This window comes from Bos javanicus, chromosome 10, assembly GCF_032452875.1.
Source record: "Bos javanicus breed banteng chromosome 10, ARS-OSU_banteng_1.0, whole genome shotgun sequence".
Lineage (NCBI taxonomy): Eukaryota > Metazoa > Chordata > Mammalia > Artiodactyla > Bovidae > Bos > Bos javanicus.
In genome coordinates this window covers 75114376-75123507 of record NC_083877.1, presented here as the reverse complement: position 1 = coordinate 75123507, position 9132 = coordinate 75114376, and the positions used below count along the sequence as shown (strand labels likewise).

At 38.2% G+C, this 9132-nt stretch overlaps 1 pseudogene; it reads right to left on the bottom strand.

Annotated features, from left to right (window-relative positions):
* Positions 1–5634: 5634 nt before the first annotated feature.
* On the bottom strand, positions 5635–6088 carry LOC133254804 (dihydrofolate reductase-like; annotated as a pseudogene).
* Positions 6089–9132: the final 3044 nt, after the last annotated feature.

Sequence of the window (9132 nt, the reverse complement as noted above, 5' to 3'; positions counted from 1 at the left end):
GGCTCTATGTTGTTTTCCATAGTGGCTGTACCAGCTTACACACCTACCAACGGTGTAGAGGTTTCCTTTTCTCTATGCCCTCTCTGGTAGTTGTTATTTGTAGACTTAAATGATGGCCATTCTGATCAGTGTAAGGTGATATCTCATGGTAATTTTGATTTGCATTTCTCTAATTATTAGTGACGTTGAGAATCTTTTCATGTGCCCTTGGCTATCTGTATGTGTTCTTTGGAGAAATGTCTATTTAGGTCTTTTGTCCATTTTTTTGATTGGGTTGTTGTTGTTGAGTTGTATGAGCTGTTTTTATATTTTAGAAATTATTATTATTATTTTTTAATATCCATCTACCTATCATCTATCTAGTCACTTAAATATCTCAACAAAACTGTAAGGTAAGTATTATCCCATTTCATATCTGAGGAAACTGAGGTTACAATTACTTTAAGTACAGCTCCCAAATTCAGAATAAATGGTTAGTAAATCAAACTTAGGGTAGCTCTAAATTCTTTTACTTTTAACCACATGCTATATTACATGTATTTACACAATCAAAGAGGGAGACAGTAGTACAGACATACTGTTGCTATCATCCCCGACTCTAAGTTGCTCAGATTAGTAGAGGATCAGAATTGGAAACGGGTTAATTTAATACAAAAAGAATATAGAGGAAGGCTATGTGGGGATGGAGACTGGTTGAGGAAAGATCTCTGAAGATAGAAACCTGGCTAGCTGAGGACTGAGCAGAAGCCCATCAGGTGATTCCAGGAGAGGGGAAGAACATTATTTGAGGCAGAAAGTCAGGATCCCATAGTGCAGATGTGAGGATTCCCCACATGTGGTGTCACTAGACTATAAACTGGGAATCTGGACAATGGCAGAAGATGAACGTAGAGAGGTAGTATGGAGTTTAGTGGGAGGTACTTGATGAGCAGTTGTCTCCAAGGTCAGTACAAGAGTGTTTAATATGGCCTGTCCTTGGCAATATGGAAAACATGAAGCTGTCAGCACCTGCTTCTTCATCTTATCTGGTACCAGAGGGAAGACACAGCCTGTGGGGCTTGTGAGCAGGTGCTCTCTGCTCAAAGCTCTTCCCCTCTCCTTATCTCACCTTGGAGCTTGGTTCCTGATGCAGGGCTGTGTTGTGGGAGGGGAATGGCTGGCTCCTTCCACATCAACATTTCACTTCTCTCCATACCACCCTCCTCCTGGAATGTAGTCTTGAGATTGCATAGTGGTGATTCCCTTGCTTAATGACCCTGAAACTTTCAGTAAAGTTCATTTTTTCACTTTTTTTTCGGCTGGTGGAAGAATCAGTATAATTATGTAGAATGAATATACATATTCATTGGCCTGGTAGTTTGACTGAATTGGGAAATCGGCAAAAATTAGCCATTTTGAGGAAGAAGCAAAAGGCTGACGAATAAGAACAGGAGGGAGAGGCTTAAAATAAATTTTAAATGTGACATATTGGCAAAAGTAAGATAGGGCAGTATCAAAAGCAGATGATGTGACTTTATTATAGTAGAAATTATTATTTTTGAAATTGTTGGTCACATTGTTTGCAAATATTTTTTCCCATTCTGTAGGTTTTTTCATTTTGTCTATAGTTTCTTTTGCTGTGGAAAAGGTTATAAGTTTGATTAGGTCCCTTTTGTTTATTTTTGCTTTTATTTTGATTGCCTTGGGAGACTGACCTAAGAAAACATTGATACGATTCATGTTAGAGAATGTTTTGCCTATGTTCTCTTCTAGGAGTTTTATGGTGTTATGGCTTATATATATATGTCTTTAAGCCATTTTGAGTTTATTTTGTGTATGGTGTGAGGGAGTATTCTAACTTCATTGATTTATATGTGGCTGTCCAACTTTCTCAACATCACTTGCTGAAGAGACGTTTTCCTATTGCATATTCTTGCCTCCTTTGTCAGATTAATTGGCTGAAAGTATGTGGGTTTATTTCTGGATTCTATTCTGTTCCATTGATCCGTATGTCAGTTTTTATGCCAATACCATGCTGTTTTGATTACTGTAGCTTTGTAGTATTTGAAGTCTGGGAGAGTTATGTCTCCTGCTTTGTTCTGTTTCCTCAGGATTGCTTTGGCAGTTCTGGGTCTTTTTGGTCCTATAAACTATTAGAATTATGTTTTCTATTTCTGTGAAAAATGCCGTGAGTAATTTGATAGGGATTTCATTAAATCTTTAGATTGCTTTGGGTCGTATGATCACTTGAACAAAATTAATTCTTTCAATCCAAGAGCATGGGATATCTTTCTGTTTCTTTGACTCATCTTCAGTTTCCCTTATTAATCTTACATAGTTCTCAGCAAACTCTTCAGAGTATTTCTGATGTGTTTTTAAAAGGTACTTTAAAAAAACATTCTCTTTTTGATATTTCATTGTTAGTGTAAAGAAAATGCAATAGATTTCTGTATGTTCATCTTGTATCCTGCCGGCTACCTTTCTGAATTTGATTATCAGTTCTAGAAGTTTTTGTGTGAAATCTCTAGGTTTTTCTCTATATAATTTCATGTCAAAAGAGACTGCTGGATGAATGGATAAGAAAGCTGTGGTACATATACACAATGGAGTATTACTCAGCCATTAAAAAGAATACATTTGAATCAGTTCTAATGAGGTGAATGAAACTGGAGCCTATTATACAGAGTGAAGTAAGCCAGAAGGAAAAACATAAATACAGTATACTAATGCATATATATGGAATTTAGAAAGATGGTAACAATAACCCGGTGTACGAGACAGCAAAAGAGACACTGATGTATAGAACAGTATTATGGACTCTGTGGGAGAGGGAGAGGGTGGGAAGATTTGGGAGAATGGCATTTAAACATGTATAATATCATATGTGAAATGAATCGCCAGTCCAGGTTTGATGCATGATGCAGGATGCTTGGGGCTAGTGCACTGGGACGACCCAGAGGGATGGTATGGGGAGGGAGGAGGGAGGAGGGTTCAGGATGGGGAACACATGTATACCTGTGACGGATTCATTTTGATATTTGGCAAAACTAATACAATTATGTTAAGTTTAAAAATAAAATAAAATTAGAAAAAAAAAAAAAGAGACTGCGGTTAACTCCAGTGGTGGAGTCAGTGTGTGATTTCCTCTGCTGAAATGAATTCTCTCCCAACTCACTGGAGTCACCTCAACAGGAAGTCTAAGGTCACACAGGATCCTTTCTCCATTTTTATCACTGCACTTACCCCATTTAAGTGGTATTTTTTAAGCTTCTGGTTCTTTTGATTTCCTAGCAGTAATACTTAAAATTAACTTCTTTATTTTTTCTTGATGCAGAGTATTTTTTCATTAAAAAGTGGACATATAATTGACATATGCCTTGTATTTGTTTTAGTGGTATGTAATGATGGCCTGATATATATGTGTATTGTGAAATGATTACCACATTAGGTTAGCATCCATCATTACACATAGTTACAAAATTTTTTTCTTGTGATTAGAACTTCAAACTTCTACTCTCACACCAACTTTCAAATATACAATAGTGTTGTTAACTATAGGTCATCATTATGAGCATTATAGCCACAGGATTCATTTATTCATCTTATAACTGGAAGTTTGTAACTTTTGACTACCTGCATCCATTTGCCCATCCCGTAAATAAAATGTTGATTTATTTTTTAATCAAACTTTTAATTTTTACATATTTGTAGATTCATTTGCAATTGTAAGAAATGATACAGAGATATTCTGTGTCCCATTCATCCAGTTTCCCTCAGTATTTTTTATACATAAAACTGTAGTACAATAGTATATTGTCAGGGTATTCAGTTCAGTTCAGTTCAGTTGCTTATTAACATTGATACAATTACCCATCTTGCTTACATTTACCCAGTTTTACTTAGATTTCCCAGGTGGTGGCAGTGGTAAAGAACCCTCCTGCCAATGCAGGAGGTGCAAGAGACAAGGGTTTGATCTCTGGATTGGCAAGATCCTCTGGAGTAGGAAATGATAACCCACTCCAGTATTATTGCCTGGAAAATTCCACAGGCACAGGAGCCTAGTGGGATACAGTCCATGGAGTTGCAAAGAATTGGACATGACTGAGCACATGCCTCAACTTATATTTGTGTATATGGGTATATTGATATTTAGTTCTGTGCAATTTTATTACATGTTTTGTCCATTTATTTACCACCACAGTGAAGAGAGGAGAAGGCAATGGCACCCCACTCCAGTACTCTTGCCTGGAAAATCCCATGGATGGAGGAGCCTGGTGGGCTGCAGACCATGGGGTCATGAAGAGTCGGACACGACTTCACTTTCACTTTTCATTTTCTTTTTTTTTTTTTTGCTGCATGCTTTCCCCACACATTAACATTTATTAGACATTTTGAGTTGATACATAAGTTGCTTCTTAGCAGTTTTTGGCATTTTTCAGTCATCCTTTTTTTTACTGCTGCAGATGTTACATTTTATAGACATATTAAATAGTTCTTATTAATCAACATTTGGGTTCTTTCCAGGTTTAAAACAAAATTTTGCAACAGATATTCTTGGACCCATCTCTTTGTTCAGGAATAATTTTTAGAAGTGGAAGCTCTGGGTCCAAACCCAGAATATTTTGAATTTTAATTGATATTGCTAACTTACACACTAAAAAGGTTGTACCAATTTATAATTCGGAAAATGCTATTTTTTTATATTAGTAATCTAAATCTTTGCTAATAAGATGGGTAAAACATGGTTTTGTTTCTAACTTACTAATTTTGGTTTCTAGCAATATTCATTCTCAATTTATTACCTTTAAAATTTTTAGCCATTATGCTTGATTTTAGATTATCCTTTTTTGTAAAGAGCAGCCAATTCTTGTTCTATCATTTTAACATCCTGTGAAATCTCACTGAAGGTCAGAAACAAAGTTTTTAAAGGTCTCAGATGTTCTCTTAACCATCAAAAGGTAGTCTTGTACCTGTTTATCACTATCCTTGTAGAATGGTCTGAGTGAACAGAATTTTTTTCAGTAGTGTGATCTATATGGAGTAATTCTTAGTCCCTCTTTTGATCTAATTTAATAACTGAATGCTAGTTTTTCTGTTTATTGTCCATTTCTGACCTTTGAACTTACCCCCTAGCTCTACAGGCTCTGGTTTCAATTCTTGCCACCAGGGGACTCTCCTACTTTGGGCTGTCTTGATAGAAATATTCTACCCTAGGTGGTGCTGGTAACCTATTCCTGGCCCTTAATGGGAATTCAGACAGTTATAGCAAGAAATGTTTTACAAATGGTATCTGATATAGTCTAGTTAAGATTAATGGGGAATATACAACTATGTGAAAAACAGATAAATCATGAGAACCTACTATATAACACAGAGAACTCTACTCAATGGTCTGTGGTGATCTAAGGTAAGGAAATCCAAAAAACAGGGGATATATGTATATGTATAGCTTATTCACTTTGTTCTACAGCAGAAACTAACACAACATTGTAAAGCAAGTATACTCCAATAATAATTAATAAAAAAAGATTAATAGGGAATAAAAGTACATTGCTTAGAGATAATCTAAAGTGAACAGAAGTCTCTACAACAAAAAATATATAGTTTTCCTTGGCGGGGAGAAAGGCTTGAAATAGATTGGAAAACATTTTCACATTAATTGTTCTTTCCATATACTTCAAATTTGTACTTAATGCCTTTTTCCTCTTGGACATCCAAAGGAACACCTGGATATTCTGGAAGAAGTTTATATTTTTCAAAATCAATTTCTGGGAAAAACGCATCACTTTCAAAATTATTGCTTGATCCTTGTCACAAATAGTCTAACATGGCCTGGCTTGTTCATGGCTTCCTTATAAACAGAACTGCCTCCCAGTATCCAAACCATGTCTACTTTATTTTTTAATTCTGGATCTTCAATAAGTTCAAAGGCATCATCCAGACTTTTGGCAAGAAAATGAGCTTCCTTTGGAGGTTCCTTGAGTTCTCTACTGAGAACTATATTAATTCTGTCCTTTAAAGGTCAATTCTTCTCTGGAATGGAGAACCAGGTCTTCCTACCCATAATCACCACATTCTGTTTACCTTCTACTGAAGAGACTGTAGTCATTCTTTGGAAATACTGGAATTCATTCCTGAGCGGTGGCCAGGTTCCCGTTCTTGCCGATGCCCATGTTCTGGGACACAGCGACGATGCAGTTTAGCAGACGAACTATGACAGCGGGCAGGAAATACTTTCTAGCTGGCCGTGGACCCCGACCCCGGCACGGTCAGCAAGCTTGGCCTCACTTTTCACTTTCATGCATTGGAGAAGGAAATGGCAATCCACTCCAGTGTTCTTGCCTGGAGAATCCCAGGGACGGGGGAGCCTGGTGGGCTGCCGTCTATGGGGTCGCACAGAGTTGGACACGACTGAAGCGACTTAGCAGCAACTTAGCAGCAACAGTGAAGAGAAGAACATTTCCACCATCACAAAAAATCCTACATTTGCCCTTTGTAATCACATCCATCTCCTTCTTATCTCTGAGTCTCCTTAGTGAAAAGTGAAATTGTCAGTTGCTCAGTAATGTATGACTCTTTGCAACCCCGTAGACCGTAGCCTGCCAAACTCCTCTGTCCATGGGATTCTCCAGGCAAGAATACTAGAGAGGGTTTTCATTCCCTTCTCCAGGGGATCTTCCCAATCCAGGAATTGAACCTCAGTCTCCCACATTGCCAGCAGATTCTCTACCATCTGAGCCACCAGGGAAGCCTTGACCACTGGCAACTCAGTCTGTTCTCTGTCTCTAGAATCTTATCATTTCAGGAATGGTATATAGATGGAACCATATGATAAATATCTCTTTAGGATTGGCTTTTTTCACTCAGCATGATTCTCCAGAGATTCATGAATTGTTGTGTGTTTGTTCCCTTTTATTGAGATATGATTCCATGACATGGATAGACCATAATTTGTTTAACTATTCACCTAGTGAAGGAAACCTGAGCTGTTTCCAGTTTGGGGCTATTATAGATTAAGCTGCCATGAACATGTATGAAAGGTTTTTTTTGTGTGAATATAAATGTCCATGACTCTGGGATAAATGCCCTAAAGTACAACTTCTGGATCATATATCTGTTGGTTTATTTATTGCCCTTGCTAGATTTTGACTCTTTGGGGCAGGTTCTTAGCTCTGTTCATATTTGCATCACATTTACTTAGCATGTGTTTGACACATGGTAACAGTCAATAAAATATGGAAGGACAGAAAGAAGGAAAGAAGGGATAAAGTAAAGAAAGGGAAGGAAGAAGGAAATCTACCACTCTTAGCTGTTAGCTATTCCACTTTCCCAACATCATCTTTTTATTTTTAAATGAACCCAGTGACTCCAGTGCTGGACAGTGCCTGGCACATAGTAGTTGCTTGATAAATATGTGTAAAGTTATGTAACGAGAACTCTGGAAAGTAGACCAGCTCTCCACGTCTTCACTCTCCCATCACCCTGCTCCATCACTCAGGCACGAGCATGGGTGCACACAGACATATGCCCGTACTCTGGGGCTGTGATCCTAGGAACCTTTTTCTGGAACAAAGCCAAATAGCTAACAAATGAGGTGCTGTTGCTTCGAAACTTAACTAACAACAACCTTGGCCCTGTGCGACGGCCTAGGGAATCACAAATGAAGGATTTGGGGATGCAGCCGCTTTGTGGACTCATTCCAATGAGAATACAGGATACACTTGAAATAAAGAATGCTTCTTTGTGACTCATTAAGCTCCTCTCTGTTCCTTTCTATTAGGCATGTGTCTGCCATGCCCTGCAAAGCTATGACATTCAAAAGTGGAAGAGTCAGGCGGAAATAAAAACATTCCGCTTCAGCGCCTAAACCATGTGCCCCTTAATCTGAAATAAATCTGTGACAACTGACAGATACTTCTTTCAGACAGTTGTGGAGAAAGGCTTGACTTGTCCTAGTAAATCACACACAGGCTTCATTATTTTTAGTCTCGTTAAAAAAAATAGTTGCCATGGCAACTGCGCCATCATCTAGGGCAAATGTTATCTCTCTAAATCAATGAAATGAAGAGTCCCACAAATACCCAGTGCTTTGAAAGGAAGAAATGACTTTTCAATAAGACTCATTTCTTCAAGACTTTGCCATTCATCTACATTTGTAATCCAAGATCTTCTTCTCCATCTAAATAAGGGATATTAAAAGCAGCATCAAACTTTGAAAAGTCCAAGGCTGACCTTGCTTGTATCTGTTTTTAGAAAATTGTGAATTCTATCACTTCCTTGAAACACATAGCTTCATTTGTGGCTTTTTTTTACCCATCCTCAGGAGGCATCATGCTAATTAATTTGGCCCTTGGACACAGCACTGTGTATTCTGAGAGGACAATGAGGAGAAACGTATCAGAGCTTGCATGTCTTTTCTCAACTCTTAACAGATCATTGTAATCGATGAAGCAGACAGCTGAGTTCCTGGGGGCTCTCACTGAGTTACCTGTGGGGATGCCTATGCACTGGTTGGCTTAGTTACTTTGGCTCTATTCTTGGTCAGAACTGAAATTGTTTCAGAGTATTCATGAAGATTTCTTAATACATTAAAACTTGTTACTGTGGTACACATGAAGTATGAGATTTGAATCTTATAAATTAAATCTAATATGTCAGACTTTTTTCCTGCTTGCTCAGTCACTCAGTCGTGTCCAATTCTTTGTGACCCCCATGGACTATGGCCCGCCAGGCTCCTCTGCCCATAGAATTTTCCTGGCAAGAATACTGGAGTGGGGTGCCATTTCCTACTCCAGGGGATCTTCCCGACCCATGGATTGAACGCACATCTCTTGCGTCTCCTACATTGGCAGGTGGATACTTTACCAGTAGTGCCAACTGGGAAGCCCTTTTCCTACTTAAAAAGTGTTAACTTTAACGTCAGGTCACAGCACTATAGGCTGTGGGAAATCACAGTTGGTACCCACCTAAGTCTCCTGGTTTCATGATGCTGAGAAGGTCTTCTAGCCCCCAAAGACTTTGCTTCCTCTATTTTCAGACTTGCATTTTTTCCACATTTGATACCTTTGAAATCAGGATATGCCTAATAATGAACAGAAATAATTTTTTATTGGCAGCTTCTTTTTTCTTAGGGGTACACACAATGACAATGTG